The sequence below is a fragment of the Molothrus aeneus genome, chromosome 3, assembly GCF_037042795.1.
Source record: "Molothrus aeneus isolate 106 chromosome 3, BPBGC_Maene_1.0, whole genome shotgun sequence".
Classification (NCBI taxonomy): domain Eukaryota; kingdom Metazoa; phylum Chordata; class Aves; order Passeriformes; family Icteridae; genus Molothrus; species Molothrus aeneus.
The window spans coordinates 100745229-100764430 of record NC_089648.1 but is presented as its reverse complement, the minus strand read 5'-3'; positions in this window follow the sequence as shown (position 1 = coordinate 100764430).

Here is a 19202-nt window from a genome sequence, read left to right as displayed (position 1 = left end):
GCTGATCACTGAATATTGGATTGAAGGGAAGAGAAGTAAAAAAGTATTTGACCTTCTAATGTGAGGTTTCAATTTAATTTAGGAGCTCAGATCCAAATCTGTTATCATGAAAATTCCTATTCCGCTAATTTCTAAAACTTAACACAATTTATCTCTTAGGGGCTTTCAAATTTTTTTTCCAGAAATCCTCCTGAATTTGAGTATAAAATTATTTTCTTTTGATAGAATGAAAGAATAGAAACTGTTTGGCAATTTCTAACCCCAAGAGAGGAAAAGCATTTTATTTTTTAAATCTCATGGTGGTCTTGATCTAGTAAACTATTATATCTATGGAAACAGTCTCAGTCTCACAAAATGCAGTGTTGATAAAAAAAATTCTTTTTTATGACCCTTTTTTGGTCATCAGCAGAAATAACATCAGTTTAAGAATAATTAAGTATCTGTGAAGAAGAACGAGTTCAAATTTTTTGTGATTCTACTAAAAAATGCAAGGTCCAGATCCCAAGAGATGAGATGTCTAATTTATAGACTGAGTCTTGCTCTGAAGAGAGACATGTGACCTGCCTCATCCCTTTGTGCATTATGTCTTGTCAAACAAATTTTGGTAATGATCTGCAACTTTCTAAATCACCTTTAGGATGTGACCAGTAGGTTGAGGAAGGTGATCCTCCCCCTCTACTCTGTTCTCATGAGATCCCACCTAAAGTATTGGATCCAGCTCTGGGGCCCTCAGCGTAATGACATGGATCTGTTAGAATGAGTTCAGAGGAGGCTTATTGGGGTGATCAGAGGGCTGGAGCACTCTAAGAGTAGACAGGCTGGGAGAGTTGGGACTGTGGAGCCTGGAGAAGAGAAGGCACCAGGGAGACATTCTAACAGCCTCCCAGTGTCTAAAGGGGGCCTACAGGAAAGCTGTCCAAGGATACCTTCCAAGGACTTGTAGTGCTGGAAGTGCTCAAGACTAGGCTGGATGAGATTGTGAGAAAGCTGGTTTATGGAAGGTGCCCCTGCCCATGACAGGGGGATTGGAACCAGGTGATCTTTAAGGTCCATTCCAATCCCAAACATTCTGTGATTCTACATAGATGGAGTAGAGAGTCAAGAGGATAAACTGGATTATTTTTTGATTGGTGCTAACAGATGGCCACATTACATTAAATGCTTTTAAATAAAGGCAATGTTCTCATCTGCAAATTTATCACTCACAAAACCAGTCCAAAAACCCCAACATAACAAAAGGGTTCCAAGGTGGCAAAGGTCTCCATACAAGTTTTTCTTCAGCAATGCCTCCTTTTATTTAGTACATCCCCAGTTTGCTCAGATTTCTTAGTGTAACTAAGAAAGGACATCCTAGGTTAAGAATAAGTTACCATTACAACATAGTGGCAAAGTTACAGATGTATAAGGAGATTGTAAATTCACATAGGTATAATTCTGCTGTTAAAGTCAAGTATCTATTACTTAGAATGTTTGAAAGAAAAAAAAAAACAAAACAAAAAGCTAAATTTGTTCTCTCCCTGACAACTAGGATCTGCAGATGAAATGAATTTTTTTGGTAGAATTTGTCACATATATTTTATCCCATAGGAAGACCACAATTCCTATTTACTTAACACATTTAAATTCGTTTGCCCGTTAACTCAATTTACCTGAAAATTTTAGGCAATGAGTTCTGTTGTGCATGGATAACCTGTATACCTTATAAATCCTGTGAAAATTATGTCAGCAATGTCTTGACACTAAAACAGGATTCCCAAAGCAAGTTCATGGCTATCAGGTTTTTTAGTACAGGCAGAGACCTAAATACACACAGCCATTCTAATTTTGGGCCTAAGCCAGTGGCACACTTTCATACATAAATGCTTTCCTGGAAGGCATTCATTATTAATGAATATTAGTGCCATCTCACCCTGTTTTTCAAGAGCTATCTTTGGTTTACAAGCAGTAGCATTATGTAAGTTCTCCCATGGTCTGACTCCTCAGTACTCCCCTATTGTTCTTAATTGGAAACTGACTGCATGCATTAAGTCCACAGCTTGTACAAAAGCTCATTCCAGGAAACAGGCTTCAGGGCTCAGCCCAGTCAAGAGTAGGATGACTGACACCATAAGGACGGCTGATCGTCACAGTAAATCACAAACTTTTTCATTTCTTAAAGCATGTCCACACTCATATCTCAGTAAAAATACTAGTTAATTCTGGCTATTCAGCAACTGATTTGGAACTGTTGTCAAACTGAAATGAGGAAATAATAAAGTGTTCTGAGACCTTTGTGAGGAAAAACTATTGTCAGAGGAAATCTTGCTTAGAAAGAAGCTGTGTTACTGTCTTCTCTGAAGAAGCGATCATTTGGTGGTTGGAAAACGATGCCCTTTACTTCTGCTGTGTGGAGCACCTGTCACTACATTTGCAATGTCTCTGTGACATGTTTGCTCCCTTGGAGGCTTTTACTTGACTTTCCCTCCCAACTCCCAACCCCAAATGATAAAGAGCTTGTGTTTATTTGACATTGAATTTTAATTTTTTTTTTAATTCTTTCAGAATCATTGCCCTCAGAACATCACCCAGGGAATTATAAGTCTGCCTTTCCTAATCTTACCTCAGCATGGTGCCAATTACCTTATCTATTCTCAGCACAGCAATCACCTCCAGACAGCCATATAAAGAGCCTGACAATATACATAACTGTCTGTAAAACACCTCAAAAGTCTGGGCAGCAGCCAGATTTCAAAAGACCTTGGACAAATTTTTGAATTGTGTCCCATGCAACTTAAAATGATTTTGGAAGATTTAGTCCACATGCTTGAATTTTGAATTATCTTTCAATACTAGAAAAAATGGCAAACCTTGAAGGATTTCTAATGCTCTCTTCTTGTACTTAAAATCCCTAGATCCCCATCCCACACTTACATTTATTCCTTTCTCAATATGTGTAAGCATTTTTTCATGTGTTAGGCATTCACTCCTTTCCTTCTTCACCCAACACTGGATCAGACTCCTTCTTTTAATGTTTATGGAAGTAGGCATACTGCTTTCAATGGTGAACCATTGTTCTTATTATTTTAATGGGGATTTATCAAGTTTCTGACTAAATGGCTCAGGAGCATGCAACAAGCAAATCCACTGCATTTGGGCCAGTTGATTGCACACCCACCACAGGGATGGTGCCTGCTTGCCCAGCTCCCCTGAGTAATGGGAGCTCTGCAATGTATGAGACCATTATATTTTACTTTGATTTGTTATCCTCTTTCTACTTAGTCATATTTTGCTCCAGTCTGTTTCCCAACTCCTCCTTGAGCTTCCCAGCAATATCTGAAATCTTCCCTCAAATTTTCAATCCACCCCTGCACCCAGTGTTGGGGTAATAAAGATACAAATGACAACATAGACAAAAGTGAGGAAAGAATGTTCTCATGCTGATTTTTCAATAGAATTGAAGTGCCTAGCCAGTGTGAAAAATGCCATTATTCCAAGTCAGCTTCATTAGGCACCTAAATGTTCCCAAAGATCCTGCTTTAAGAGATATAAGAGAAAAATATTCTCTGAAAGCAGAGATGCACCTAAAGAGGAAAATGGAGCAAAGAAAAATGGAAAAAAGTATGGAAAAGAAAAACTACCAGGACTCAGCAGGAGCAGTAAATCCCCAGAGAGAGTGGCAGGGGTGCCTCAGGTCCACCAGGGTGGGGTCCAGCAGGCAGGGAATATCCCACCATCCCAGCCAGGAGCAGGAAATCCAGGGGGAGCCAGGGCAACTCCAGCCCTGGGTAAAAGGCACGCTCCTGTGGTTGGGATAGATGAGGCTGGCCCTCAGTCTGGGAGTGCACCCCTAGACAGGCAAGGCAGGGCTGTGGGGAGATGGAGCTGGGTCAAAAGGCATTGCTGGGGCAGGAGCTGATGGGTCAGGAGTGTGAAATGAGTTCCTGGGCCAAGAACAGAAGAGGGAGACCCTCAGGGTTGGGCAGGGACAGGCAAAGCTGTGGGCGCTCCAGGGCCCTGACAGAAAGATTCCTGTTAGGAGTTAAGCACTTTGTTCTTTGTAAGCTCCTATAGGCACCTATTCCCTACTTCACATACCCCATTATTTTAGAATATGTTTTTGAATCCTATTCGTTCCACTTAACCTTACAATGATGAAGACCTTTAGGGTAGGTTTGTAGCATTTTTAGTTTCCTTGATCAAAGAGAGAGATATAGACCTGCAGAAGGCTTCTTAGTCTAAGGTCTGAACTTTCCTCTGAGAGTGTCTGGGTCACTCATTCATGTAGCTCTCTTTTGACTTTACAAGGTTGACTACACTCCCAAGTATTTCAGTTAGGGGCCTCAAATTGGGTAGGATGAATTTGTGAGTTATTGCCTATGATCTCTTCCTTCACATGACTCTTCTCTACTTCTCACAAAGGTCTGAAAATTCAGTCCCGAGGAGATGTCATGGTCTAATCCCACTTTTCTGACTGACTGTGATCCTGAAAAATAAATGAATTTACTACAGGTAGGTAACGTAACATTACTGCTTTCAGAAAGAACAGCACACACTTTCATAACTTCCTTGTAGCTCTCTTGATTCTTTCCTCCATGGAAAGAAAAAAAATTACCTAGAAGGTTAATGCTGATTTCACCTAATCTGCACTAGGAGATTGAGTCATAAAAGCAAGAATAGTCCTGGAGGCAGAAATGGTTGTAAAATCATGTTAAAGACAAATACTCCTCCTTGGCTGAGGCAGTATAAGTTTCTAACAACCAAAAACTAGGTAGCACAGTGAGCAGGGAAGCTACTCATGTCAGGATACCATGGTCTTCATATGGTAGAAACCTGCTAGTGGCCAGACCACAGGCTAAAGCAGATTCCATTCATGGCATTAGCAAAGGAGATTGTGTAGAAGGAGAGAAATAACCCATATATCCTATTATCCTATTTTCATATAGAAAATCCTTCAGGTGATTTAATAGGACAAAGGCTCCATGTGAGTGGGTTCAGGGGGATTGCTCCATCTTTTCCATCCACTTTCACTGTGAATCTGAACCAAAATATTTAAATCAAACCCAGTAAAAGTGAGAGAGTTCTGGAGAAGATAAAACATTTTAAGCTGCTTCTAAAAACAGTTCATGGAATTCTTTAGCTTAGTCCTACTTATGCAAAAGCAGGAAAAGAGTGCATTAATCAAAGCCATGTGGGAACTGTGCAACATTATAGATGGGAGAGATTAAAAAACATATAAAAAGAAAAAGAGAGAGAGCCAACAATGTAGAAAGATATGAAGAGGCTCAGAAAGTGGATCAGAGAGACCGGGGGACTGAAATCATGGCCAAGAGAACAACAGGGGAGCCAAAGGACAAACTGGAGAAGGGAAAGGAGAAGCAGAAGGCAAACTCTGCAGCTCAGTACCATGTCAAAACACAGCTAAGAAATTACAAGGAAGACCTGGAGAAAAACAATATCAACAAAAAATCAAAGTATACTCTGAGAACAGCATTATTGCTCTATTGCTGGCTACCTACAGGCTGATTTCTCTAGACATAAGGAAACAAAATCTCTTAGATCTACCTCAATGTTGCCAGTGTTTGCTGACTTTTAGGCCTTCAACCTCACAATTAATTTTTAAATGCTATTTTCTAGTATAAAAGATTTTTTTCTGTTTCAATGATTGACATTTTATAGGCTCAATATAGTCTATTAATTTTTTTGTGTGTTTGCATAGTGTAATTCTCAATATGGATCTATTTAAAAGTAGATTAAATTTATGAATTATAACTTTGTTCTTTTGGTATAGCAAAATCTCCTTTTAAATTAGTATGGGTTTTTTTAATTTAAAAAAGCTCCTTTCCTGTTAGAAATCTTGTCCTCTGTTTGGGTTTTTTCTTAAGACAGTTCAGGATGATTTTCATAAAAAATATTAGTCAAAGTAAAATCCTGAAGTAATGTTGAAGTATCTTGAAGCTATCATTTCCAAAAACTGTTATTTTAACAGAAATCAGAATTTTTAATTTTTTGCTTAGTCTCCTGCTCTCCATGCTCTATTGAGCTCAGGTATCACAGTTCAGTAAGAACTAAATTGCTGGATTTTTTTTCTTTACACATTTTGTTTTGTTTCAGGCTGTGCACACATTTATCTATAACTCTTCTTAGATTCTTGCTATTATATAATATCTATAAACTAGGACCCTATAAGCTAGAAAGTGTTTTTTTCCATGATGTGTGCTTTTTCCACATTTCTGGATACTTGTATCCTTTGAAAACATGATTTCCTAATACTACCTTTTGTTTTGCTAAGTATAATACATAATGTGAGATAACATCAAAGAATTCCAAGGGAAGCAGCCTTTTCTTGCACATGTGGGTAAGTGCTTAGCAGAATCAATATTCATTTTTGATCTCTTACTACGTGTGCTGAATCATTAATGCCATATTTCCAAACATGCAGCTCCCAATGTTTTGTTTGGGGTTTTTTTTAACTGTTTCCAGAAAGCTTTTCCACTGCTTTCTTTGGCTATGGAAGGCTCATTTTCTTAGTTGACCTCAACAAAAATGGAGATAGAAAACCAACATCTGTCAGTATAAGTGTTTACAGTAAATTATTTGATCATGAAAAAACTAAACAACTGTCTTGAAACTACCAGCCCTTTTATTTTCTTTTAAGAAAACTTAGTAGCTCTTTAATAATAATAATTTTTTTTTCTACATTCAGTGTTCAGGGGTTCTCTGTGTTCTCTTTAGCTGCAAAGTGTTCAAAACAGTATTGCCTGGGTACTGCACTCCATGGCTGCCTTCTGCAAGGGGTAGTGGGCATTAAATGATTGACATCACCATAATATTTTCATTCAGCTACTTATATTTTGTGGAGTCTTATAAGATATATTGCAGAATGCCTCTGTAGCTCTCAGGAATCTTTGCAAAGACTAAACAAATTCAGAAGGGACAGTTAAACCATTGATATATGGTTACAGCAGGAGTAAGTACAACACTAAAATTAACCTTATATGCAAGATTTATGGATCTAACATGAATTCTTCTTCCAATTAGCTGAAATATTCAACCTCAGTATAAATAGCCTTCAAGGCAGGAGTAAGGATGCACTGATTAACATAGTAAACAATCTTGCTTATCAGTTAATAAACAAAACAACAACAAAAAAAATCTATATTTAGTGCCCTTCTGGCAGACAGTCAAGCCCCAAATAAACAACTGGTGTGTTAAGATCTAAATAAGACTGAGGATGTTCTGAGTTGTAGATGGAAATTTCTGAGAAAAGGTTGGGTTTAGTACAAAATAAACTAAAAAGTCACACGATTTTCAGATACATAATCCAAGATGTTAAATAATTATAGTATTTTGTAATAACCTTTTTGCTGGGGAAAGGTGCCTTGTTTTCAGTTTCATTGTTTACATTAATTATATATTGAAAGCTTATTTATTATGCATGAAAGCTAGCAAGGGGAGAGACCTATCCTACTGTTCATAGTAATTGTGTCTTGAACAGCATGAAATATGGGAGACAAATGTTGTAAAATATTAGAGATGAATTTTAACTTCTCCATTGTATATTTTATTTTCCATCATCTGTAAATGTTATGTTGACTGAGGCAGAAAATCTATCTGTCATAGAATACTATAGTTTCATCATTTATGGTTTTTAATCACTCAACATCCCATTGTGCAGATCTGAGTTAAGGTCCCAGTTTCCTATAAAGTTTGCACAATGAAGGCACAATTTATTTTCAAATACATGGATTTTTCCAGATTTCATTACAATCAAATGCAGTACTATGGCATTTAACTATGTTGTGCATTTGGATCCTTGCTGTTTGAGAAAACAGAATGAAAATGTGAGGAAGTTACGTAGCACAATCTAATTAGCTTATGAATAAATCTTTGAATATTCTGATTATTGCGTCTTGCAATGAAGATCTGTAGTTAAAATTTCCAATGGCAGCTAAAACTGATGGCATTTCTAATATAAAGCTGTAATTTAAGAAAGTATCAAATCCTCATTTAATTCCCATGATATAAACTTTAATAACTGAAAGAGAATTTTGTAAGTTCCATTGATTTATTTTGTTCATCCAACAAAGTTTAGTATTTTCTAGGGAGGGAAAAAATACAGCACAATTTTGTGCTTTAAAAGATTTTTAATGAAAAATAAGTATTAGAAAGAAGCTGTTTTCAATGCCAATTTCATAATTCAGAAAGAAAAAGCAAGGCTTACTTTTTTTAACTCATAAATGAGCTCTTAATAATTTTTGGTGAAGACTATATGAAAAATCCTGACAGAGGCATTGTATCAAAAAGAAGTTGGGGGGCGGGGGGAAATCTCTTCAGATCTCTTTGTTTAAAGGTCACTTATTTCTTCTATACTATGTCCAGTTAAAGATAAAAGATAATGAACATTTCTTTTTCAAGAACTGCTGCTGTCGTCATCCATGTGTAACTTTAAAATCTGCATCTTACTCTTTTATTTTTTAAGTCTTTTACATTTTATATTATTTTGCATAATATTTGTTCCAATAATTGAGAAGAGCAATAAAAGATCTGTTTTCTATCCAGCAATATTCCCAAACCTAATTTTCTCAAAAATTTTAAAATAGCATTTTCTACTTTAGAGAACAGTTATAAAGAACTGAGGCTGAAATCATAGGAAGCTGAGTACACAACTGTGTTGTGATAAAGTCTAGTTTTTCGAAGACAATGGACTTTTCTACTCAAAAATCTTTACTTTTTTGTACCAATTCACCAACTTAAAAATTTTATTTAATGATAGTCAGATTAGTCTTAACACTTTAACTTGGTGTCTAAATACAATAGTATCTCAAAGACAGCTATCAGTACTGCCAATCTTTAATAAAGATCATGTGAAATTTCACCCAGCTTTTTTTTATGTTTCCTGTTTTCAGTTATTCCTTGCAGAGTTTTAATGTAAGGTCTGACAAACTATTTACGTAAAGAACAAGGACACTAAGCCAAAATCTGCAGCTGAAGGAAAAGACACACACTTAAAACCCTGAACATTACTGAGTGAAAACATTTGTCTCTGTAACAATATCTTAAACAAATTCCAATTCTTAAAGCATGAAACAGATTTTTGACATGAGTTATAAACACCAGACTTGCATTTAATATTTTTGAGACCATGCAAAGAAAGAATAAGATCAAATATTTAACAATATGATATGACTTCCCCCCCCTGCAGATTATTCTCACATTTGAATTCTAACCATATGCAATAGTGAGGAACTTTATGAAGGACCTCATGCATGTTTTTGGGCTGGGGAAGCACACCTTGTATTTGAAAACAATAAGTCAATGAAAGTCAAACTAAAGTCTTAGTATGGTAATTAAAGAGTGAATATAAATCAGTTTATAATTATACTAGCACTTAGGGTCCAAAATATTCAGTTACAGACTATTGCAAATTAAGTAACAGTTAAAGCTGTTGCACACAACCATTGTAATATCTACCATTTTTTCTGAGGTTATGCTTCACTTTTTCAGTGGGTTGTTTGGCAAGTCATAAGAATCCCAACCTATTCTGAAACTACTTTTCCTAGTGTGGTTATTTTCACCTTGTTATAAGGTGTCATTGAGGTTATTCAGTATGTTTTTTAATAGCCAGCTTCCTTTACTCACAAATTTTTTAGTGCTTTTCTCAGCATGTTGTGTTACATCTACCTTTTACACATGCTAGAGAGTTTTCATTGCTCTCTCTGTTATTTGCAAAAGATAGTTCTATTCTGTTCCCAAGGCTGTATTCCTTTAGTAAATACTAATTGACTTTTTCTGAGTAGAGTTTATAACTTTGGAACATCTGGTATCACCTTGTGCTTGCAGTTTCAAGGCTTCTGATACCATCTTGCTTGGGAAGGCCTGTTATAAACCATTATTTGACTTCACAGCCTTCAAGTCAAGCCTAGGTAATGTTTTATTAGTACAAGATAGTCAAAGATACAGTTCAGTTTTAGAGCCATTAATAGCTGCCTCCACATAAATGATGATTGATGAGGAGATGTGTATGCATGTCCATAGATGCACTATACTTCTGTAGCTACCTGTTATTAATATCTATTAGTTTTGGCATACCTCTCTGAATTTATCAAAATTGCTTCTCAACACTACTCAGCTAGGTTTCCAGTACTTAACTCTTTCATGCTCCTAGCTTGCAATGTCTAAAATCTCACATTGCCAGGTCACCTTCCTACTGGGTATATTGCTGGAACTAAACATATAGTTTTTCCATTTGAGATGGAAAATCACAGAAAAAGTAAGGTGTCATAGAAACTTTGTAGTTATGAATACCTCCAGAGTGCTTCTGTTGAACAAAGTTAATTCTACAGTCAAGGTAGTCCTTCAAAAGATTCACTTTTGCTTTCTTCCAGGAGTTCCACTTTTGTTCCACTATTATAATTTTTCTTAAATCGAATACAAGTTTGTTACATACAGATCAAATGTAGATTGGTGAGATTAACCAGCTGCTGTAATTTTTGTAATGAAAGTTTTGAAGTGCCCTCTCTTTCTGTTTCTTTAGCTGAATGTCTCTGAACAGTTAATTGAACTTCTTCAAAAGTATTAATGACTGATGGAGACTGTACAGAAGGACGTATGGAGAGTAAAAGATCTGTTGTTTGCATTTCTACTCTTCTGTTTTATTGTAAGATCATTTTTCATAGTTTCTCCTATAATTTCTCTCTCTCCCCTTATTTTCTGACTTCCAGAAGCTATACTCAAGAGTGGGAGAGAAGAAAGTATGAGAAAGTGCAGGAATACTGAATGTAGTTCGTTATGATTAAAATTCAATAGAAAATTGAAGATAATATTACAACTTAATTTTCAAATCTCTCTTTGAGGATTAGAAAAGGATTTTTTTTAAAGTGCAGTTCATACTTGTTTCCTAAAAGAGGTAATTTTGAGGATTTCATTGATTAAATAAATTATTCAATAAAAACATATTGTGCATATATCTGATGTCAATACATATATAAATTGTTTGTCTTCAGAATGATTTTTCATGTTGAATGTTAACTCAGTCTGCATCATTTGAAAAGTCAAAATACCTGTGAAGGGTTGTGAATCTATGAAATAGAATTATATTTACTCAGTTGAGCTGTGCATTTTTCTCTCTTTCTGATGAATGAGAGCTATTTTGACTTTTCATTCCAATTTTATATTTTGATATTTTTATGAAACAGGAACTCTGTATTTCACCTGTCGTCTAGAGGCTTGCACTTAGTAGGATAAACAGCAGTTGCAGGAGAAACATTGGAGGACGTGTTTTCTGTTCCCCAAATCAAAATGAAATTGTCAAAAGCGCCCCAAGAGAGCAAATAGCAGACAAAGGAGTAAAGAATCTACTAGTGGGAGTGGAATTTCCCTTCTTTTACTTGTGATTTTGTCACAGCTGGGTGAGCCAAAGTGAAATGAATCAATTTCAGTGTCAGCCTTCATTTTCTAATTATTACCATGTTTGCTGAACACATCTTTTACTCCTAATGTAATCATTAAAAGACTCTTCATCCCCCCACACTAAACAATATTCACTAAATCAAGAGCAGGTATTTCCTGTTATTTAAATGGATCATATACTTCTCAGCTAAAGTATTTTGAAGTGGAACATATTTTTAACCAAAATATGAAACTAAATCATGCAACAAGGGAACTGTCACATTTATAGGACAAGTTCCTTCTACTAAGGATGGGATAACTTAAGAACTCCTGTTCCTCACCTTGAAGCATAATACATAATTGTTCATTATACTCATTAACATTTGCTAAAGGTAATTTTGTTTAATATTTCAATTTATGTGGGGATTTGCAAATAAATCCAGATTAATTCAATGGATGTTTTCCTTTTTACCAATACGTTGATACTTGAAAGTTCATGCTAGATATTCACTGTCATCAGACAATGAATGATTGTTCCTTATTTCCATTATCTGAATTATCAAATTTTGATTTTAAAGACCAGAACCATCAGAACCCTTTTACAGGTTGAATAGGTCTAGTGTACTTAATTGTCATATACATCATACACACAGATTGTACATGTATCAAAACTTTTCCTTAAGACTGAAAATATTTAACTCATAAATCAGGAGGTAAATCAGGCAATATGGTTGTAAGGATAGTATTTTTGAGTATACCTGCCTCAGAGTTTCTGATTTTGAATGAGCAAGTGCTGACTTATGCTATACTTTAAATCTTCACTGCATAGCTTTGCTACAGAGCATTCAGTAGTGTAATTTTCTTTCTGCAAGTTGTCCATGCACCCAATTTGTTGCTTCTAAGTTAAGTTAATTCAATAAAAAATTGAATAAAAAGTTCAATCTCTCAGTTCCCTCCATGCAGAAAACCAACTTAAAATTAACTAACTGGACATTTTGTACTCTTATTAATAGAGAGTGCATCTGTCTTCTAGATGCTGTAAACTGTACATGCAGTTATATCAGTACATTTAAAATACCTCTCTCTTCTCCTCTCACTGCCTTTTTCTTTCTGTTTCCAGATTCATCATCAAATGAAAGAAAAGAAAGGGAATTTCATGGATCTTTCAGCATATCTGTGTAGAATAGGTTCAAATATTTTGATCACTAGAGAAGATACATTTTCCTGATGTCAGTTTTGAGTCCTACAAAAAAATAGAAAATCTGTCACAATTTACTTGGAAAAGCAGAAATATTATTAATGAAAACTTATATTTAATAAAGTAGGCTTATAAACAAGATTCTTACCCTTAATTTTAGATTACTCTCTCCTTCTAAAATCAACTTTGGTGCTAATCATGTCAAAACTTGTAAAATTTCCCTGCTATTGAAGTATATTTAAATAAAATAGTAACAATATTGGACATCAAAATATTGTTTAAGAACACAATAATATGGAATTCCAATTTCCTAACTCATTTTTTAATTCAATCCCAAGCAAAGTTTGGCTCCATGGTACTCAGTAAGGATTCTTTCTCATGTCTATGACATGATTAAAAGAAATCCTGACTAGCCTTGCCAACAGGACCATGGACAGTGCCTAACTGGCTGCAATGACTTTAAATGACTCCCACTTGGTCACCTATATCAATAAAATTAGTAAAAAGACATCGAATAAAATACATAGAATATAAAATTTTATATTATAACTAATACTGGCAATTTGTAATGGCAGCATGCACCTCCATGTAATCTGATATTTTAACTGTAAATATCTTTAAAAATTGTTACTTTTCTTTTGAATAGGTGATATAACAACAGTCTAAAGAGTGTCTCTTTAGTTTGTGCTGCAGAGCAACTGTTCAGATTATGAGGACAACTGCCTATAAAAGCTTATGAAGACCTCCATTGTGTACAGTGTTGTGGGGAGCTCCAGGGCTCTGTTGCTGTTATATTACACAAGCAAGGAAAAAAATGAAAAAAAAAAATGGTCTTCTCATATGCTTTGTAGAGAGAAATATTATATGCAACAGATATATAAACTTTATCAAATTATCAAGCACATATTCAGTACATCAAGACTCCTTTCTCTAAGGGAGTTCCATCTAAGAAAAACTTAATTGCAGAACATGCAATAAATTGTATTAGTGATATCACTGGAATGATTTGCAGTGTAAAAATACTGTTCATTCTGAATAAAGATGACAGTCTGGCTCAAACAGGATTAAATGAAGAGTGAGATTAAAAGAAAAAGGTAATCACTTCAAATTACAGCACTAGAATGAAACTCTGAACTAGCTCCTATAAAACTATTTATGGGTTTCAGCTGTTCTCATGCTGAGGACATAAACAATCCTTGTTTGCTGATGCTTAAATGTCTTTAAGAGAAAACTGTTACCACAAAATCTTTCCATGTAACTGAAATCTCTAATTGCTCTTTGATCTTTGAATAGCTTACTCATTTCCTTTATTAATGTATTTTGGCCAGAGTCCCCAGCTGACAACAGACTAGATTAATAAATCTCCATAAAGAACTCCACAGCATTTGTATGTAGCATGAGATACAATTTGACCATCAATCGACCATTAATGACGAGTGTTCAGAAGAAGGAAAAAATCAAAACCAACAAAGTTGGTGGTAAATTTGTTCACTTCATCAAGCTATCTTCATTGCCCAGTATCTCAGGAGACAACTTTGCATTTCTGCTTTAAGAAACATCCTGCCAGAGTAGTGGTGTTGTCTGCTTTCTAAAGCTTGAAAGGAGACTGCCCTGGTGCAGATTCTGCAGTTCCATACAACTTTTCTCTAGCTGTTTATTTATGTATGGAAAAGAAGGCAGTATCAGCCCCTTTAACAAGGAATGCACAGCTGTAAAATGAGATTTTAGAAAACTAAACCTTAGATTATCAGAAGATTGACTCTGGGAACACAGCCCAAGATCTGTAGTTCCTGTGTGAGCATGATGGCTGTGGGGTTATGGATAATGTTCCTGTTTTCTGTGTACTTGCAGGATGGCATCGATCTCACCTTTAGAATTATAAAACCAGTCATATAATTAAAGATAGATGTTTAGCCCGATGAAAACTAGTTTACATATGATACCTAATTTTCAAAACTTTAACATGCACTATTATACTAAAAATAAAATGCAAATAAATGTTACTATTTGCAAACATAACAGTTAAGTCTTAAAATAAAATTTTAAAAGTATTGAGTAAAATTTACATGAATCCTAATTTTATTAAATCTGTTTAGAAACAGTAGTAGCTTCCATCTTTAGCTTTTCATTGTCAATTGGAGTCAAAAATTCATCTCCTGCTGTTACCTAGGATAAAGGAATTGTGCAGCCTTCTTTATTATTCTTCCGAGTTGAATTTCCAGTGGACTTTTTAAATTTTAAAATAGAGATACTGAAAATAAGGCATACATTCACACAGTACCCACTTTAGCTACTGTGGTGTATTGGCTCTGGCTGAACACCAGGTGCCCACCAAAGCCTCCCTACTGTTTGTTTCTCTGCTCAGCTGGAAAAGGGGGAGAAAACTCAAAAAAGACTTGTGGACCAAAATAAGATTGGGAGAGATCACTCACCAATTACCATCTTGGGCAAAAGAGAATTGACTTGAAGAAATTAGTTTAATTTACTGACAATCAAATTAGAGTAGGGAAATGAGAAATTAATCCAAATCCTAAAAGCACCTTCCCTCCCCCACTCCCTTTTTCCTGAGCTTGCCTTTCCTCCTGAATTGTCTACCTCATCCCTGCCAGTAGCACAGGAAGACAGGGAATGGGCGTTGGGGTCAGCTCATTTCATGTTGTCTGTGCTGCACCTTCATCCGCAGGGAGAGGACTCCTCACGTTCCAGCAAGGGTCCCTCCCATGTGAGACAGTTGTCCATTAACTTCTCCATCATGAGTCCTTCCCACGGGCTGCAGTTCTTCATGAGCTGCTCCAGTGTGGGTCCCTTCCAAGGGTGCAGTCTCTCAGGAATGAGTCACAAGTTCTGCCAGCAAAATGTGCTCTACCATGGGCTCTGTTTTCCATGGGTCCATGGATCCTGTCAGCAGCCGGTCCAGCCCAGGCATCCCACAGAGTGGCAGCCTCCTCTGGGGATCCACCTGCCCGAGCATGAGCCCCTCCATGGTGGATATCTGCTTCACAATGGAGGTCTCTGATGGGATCAGCCTTGCCCAGTGGCAGGTCCACCTTGGAACTGGGAAGCATTGGTCCCATCAAACAGAAGGGAAGCTTCTTGCAGCTTCCAACAGGAGCCACCCCTGCAGCCCACCCCAATACCAAACCTTGCCATTCAAACTCAATAAAATTACCTTTGTGACATAACTGAGATATTGTTTGCCAATAGTCATTTTTGAGCCCAGTCCTATTCTCATGGATGCCAATGTTACAGAGTCATTGCCTTTAATAGAGTAATACTTTTTTCCTTAAATATAGAGAAGGAAAAATATTGAGGAGTACTTATCTGGACCACTGATGTAGTCATTCTTCTTTCCCAGTGTCAGTTTCTTTTGAAGTATGAGTTAAGATGATTTTGCTGTTTAAAAAGACCCTGAAATAACTTAATTAAGCAGTGAGGACTGGCAGTCCAATCCTGTATTTATAATTTCTAGTTATGATTTAAATTCTAACAGTGTTTTATAGTTATTGGCTCAAAAAAATTTCCAGATCAGAGAATCTACCACTGTAGGGAATAAAAAAGTTTCACTGCTGGTTCAGATATTGTAGATAGCCAAAGAAAAACCAGATATTTCCTTTTTCATATTGCAGCGCAAGAAAATGTGAATTCCAGTTTGAAAATATCAGAGGAATATTACCATTTTATTTGACATAAGAAATAATCATATTCATCCCAATATGAGTATCCCATTTCATTGCAATATTATGCAATTCACCACAATGAACAATGAACCAAAATTAAATTTCTTATAAATTATTATACCAATTTGTTGTACTAAAAAGATAAAATTGTAAAAAAATCAGTAGGCATAGCTCCCTACTGGGGTTGAATTACAACAGTTACCTTAATTGATAATTGGTAGCTGTGGGTTAATCAGTCAGTAATCTTATGTTCTCTAAGTAACAATAAAAAATTTGAGAGTCTGAGAACATCTGAGAAGTCCACAAAGCGGCTGAATGATGCTGCAATGGGTGAGCAGAGACATTCTGGACTGGCAGAGAAAAGTACATAGGATAACCTCAAGCTCTCATGTTTAGGCAATGAAACCCTAAACATTGAATTTAGAAATCCCAAGACCAGCATAGAAGGAAGAGGACTAAATGAGAATAACATATGTTGAGTATAAGGAATTTAACAAAGCTGTTTACTGCAAATAGTGAACAGATTGAAAACAGAAAGAGATTAATACCCAGATCTTCACCAAAAATCCTCATTCAATCATGTATATTTAAGGCAATCTTGTCATATGAATGGAATGTAATAAAATAATGGATGAACATTTAATTATTCTATGCTCCCTGTCAGAACTTGTTTTAGTACTCTGTCTAGAGGCATGTCTTTAGAAATATCAGCTGAATTGAAAAAATAATTATTGAGAGGATTTAGACATAAGCCTGGAGTCTTCCAAGCTCTGAATACGTGCAAAGAGTCCTCATTTTCTGGACTGGACACATATGTCTATATATTGCTGCTTGAAAGGTAGTGGCTATGAGATAATCAAAGGTGCTGCAAATGTGAGGAAAATGTTTTACTAAGCCAAGGCTGTGATATAATATCTATTTATCATTCTTTTTGTTATTTGAACTTATCAAAAAGTACAAATTTTGCTTTAACTTTGATTATGACATCTTTTGAAACTAATTATTTTTTTCCATTTTAATCCCCATTATTTTTTAAATTGTCTCAATAAATGGCAATGAAGGTTCTATTTTGATACCCATATTTTTGCTGAGCCACATCTAATTGAGATCCTGTAAATTTTGCAAATGTGAATGAACTAGAAATCACTGCTGAATTTAGGCTAATATCTATCTAGAAGTCAATGTGATAATGCAGGCAATCTAAATAAAAATCATGGCAAGAAAGTCATTATAGTATGCAATTCATATAATGGATTTTACAATGTGTGTTGGAAATGAAGAGGTTTTGCCTTCTACACAGTTTTATAATAACTCTTAGAAAATAAAATAGCAATGATGATGTGAACATAAGAGACAGTTCATGGTTATAGGACCTGCCTGCATCTCCTTCCTCTTTCTGGTTGCTGCATTCATCCTCACATATTTGGCTTCTTCTGCACAATTGTCTTAATGCATTATTGTAGAATTCTTCCATGTAATTTTAGCATTTTTTATTAACTTGCAGTTCCAAGAGTGTTCCCTATTGCAATATAACTGTGCTAGAAAGAGGCAAGGCTGCACAGAGCTGCCTCACCTGCTCAGCAGCATCAGAGGCCATGGTGCACACACCTGTTAGCAAGTATTAAGGCACATGACAAAGTTTGGTTGTGGAGACTTAAGCAGTTCAGAGGCTCAGATATTCACAGAAAGTAGATCTTTGCAGAATTAAATTAACCTCTTAAAGGCATATTCAGCTGGGATGTTCATAGTCCTTTTAGGATCTAGCCTGGAAAACATGCATACATAGCCATGCTACTTAAAGCCTAGTCCTTAATAATGATGGGGTGGTTCTTTCAAGTACTTTGGGCTTTTAAATCACTTCTTGAATTCAGATCTTCTCTAGCCTCTACAGGACATAAGCATACCTAATGCCTAGAACTTTCTTTCTCATCACATTATTTCACAAAAGTACAGTTTTTCTGGCTAATGTTTATTCAGAAAAAGCTTAAAGGGGAAAACTTTAAATCTTAGATGAAAACATTTGAACCTGAGTTTAACTAAGACAAAACAATGATTTGGAGCACTTCTAAAGGATTTCAATGAGACCTAGACCTCAGTATAGCATTTGGTGAGTTTAACACGTATCTTTGCAACAGCCATGTGATGACCAAAGGTAAGGGGAAGCACAGACAAGCCCATGAAGATGTGTTATCAGGGCCTTTTCATTGCAAGTGTTGATCTCTATGAAGCGAATTAACTCATGAGGATACATTCTTGCTTCAAAATAAATATGTTTGACAGCTTTCAGCAAGTCAAACCTCCAGGTCCCTCCCAACATAATTGGATTGTGTTTTCAGTGTTTCTTCCTTTATCCTGGATTGAAGCAAGCAAGCTCTTTCTTAATTATACGCTTTAATGCTTGTTGAGAGCTGAAGGATAGGAGCAAATAAGCTAAATCTCATCAGATCAAAGTGCTTTTACACAGTACAATACTTTGCCCAGCAGCAAGAGACATATCAAACATTGACCTCTTCACAAAGGCATTTAGCCTCATGGTTGGCCTTCTAACAGTTATTTGTGATTTCTTCCCCTGTTTGCCACAATTCATTTCTCTTCTCTTCTGCTGGAGAATGGTTCAGAGCAGATTATAAACTATACAGTACACTTAGTGTGACTACCACACTAAGTGTACTGTATAGTTTATAACCTGCTATCACACTAAGTCACTGCTGCAGAAATTCTTGTAATACTTCCAAATCCCTTAGAATTTACTTATTTTCTCTCTTTTTTTTTTCCTTCTGGCTTTCATTGCATAGCATTCAAAGCCTTGTATTCACTATTAAAATCTATAAGACTGAAGCAGAATTTCTCCCACTGTAGCAGTCGCATTTCTAGTGTCAGTAAATATGTTATTCTTTTTATCTAACTTGAGGCAGTTTTCAATTTTTTACTGTTCTTCTTTGGATTTATCCAGTTATATG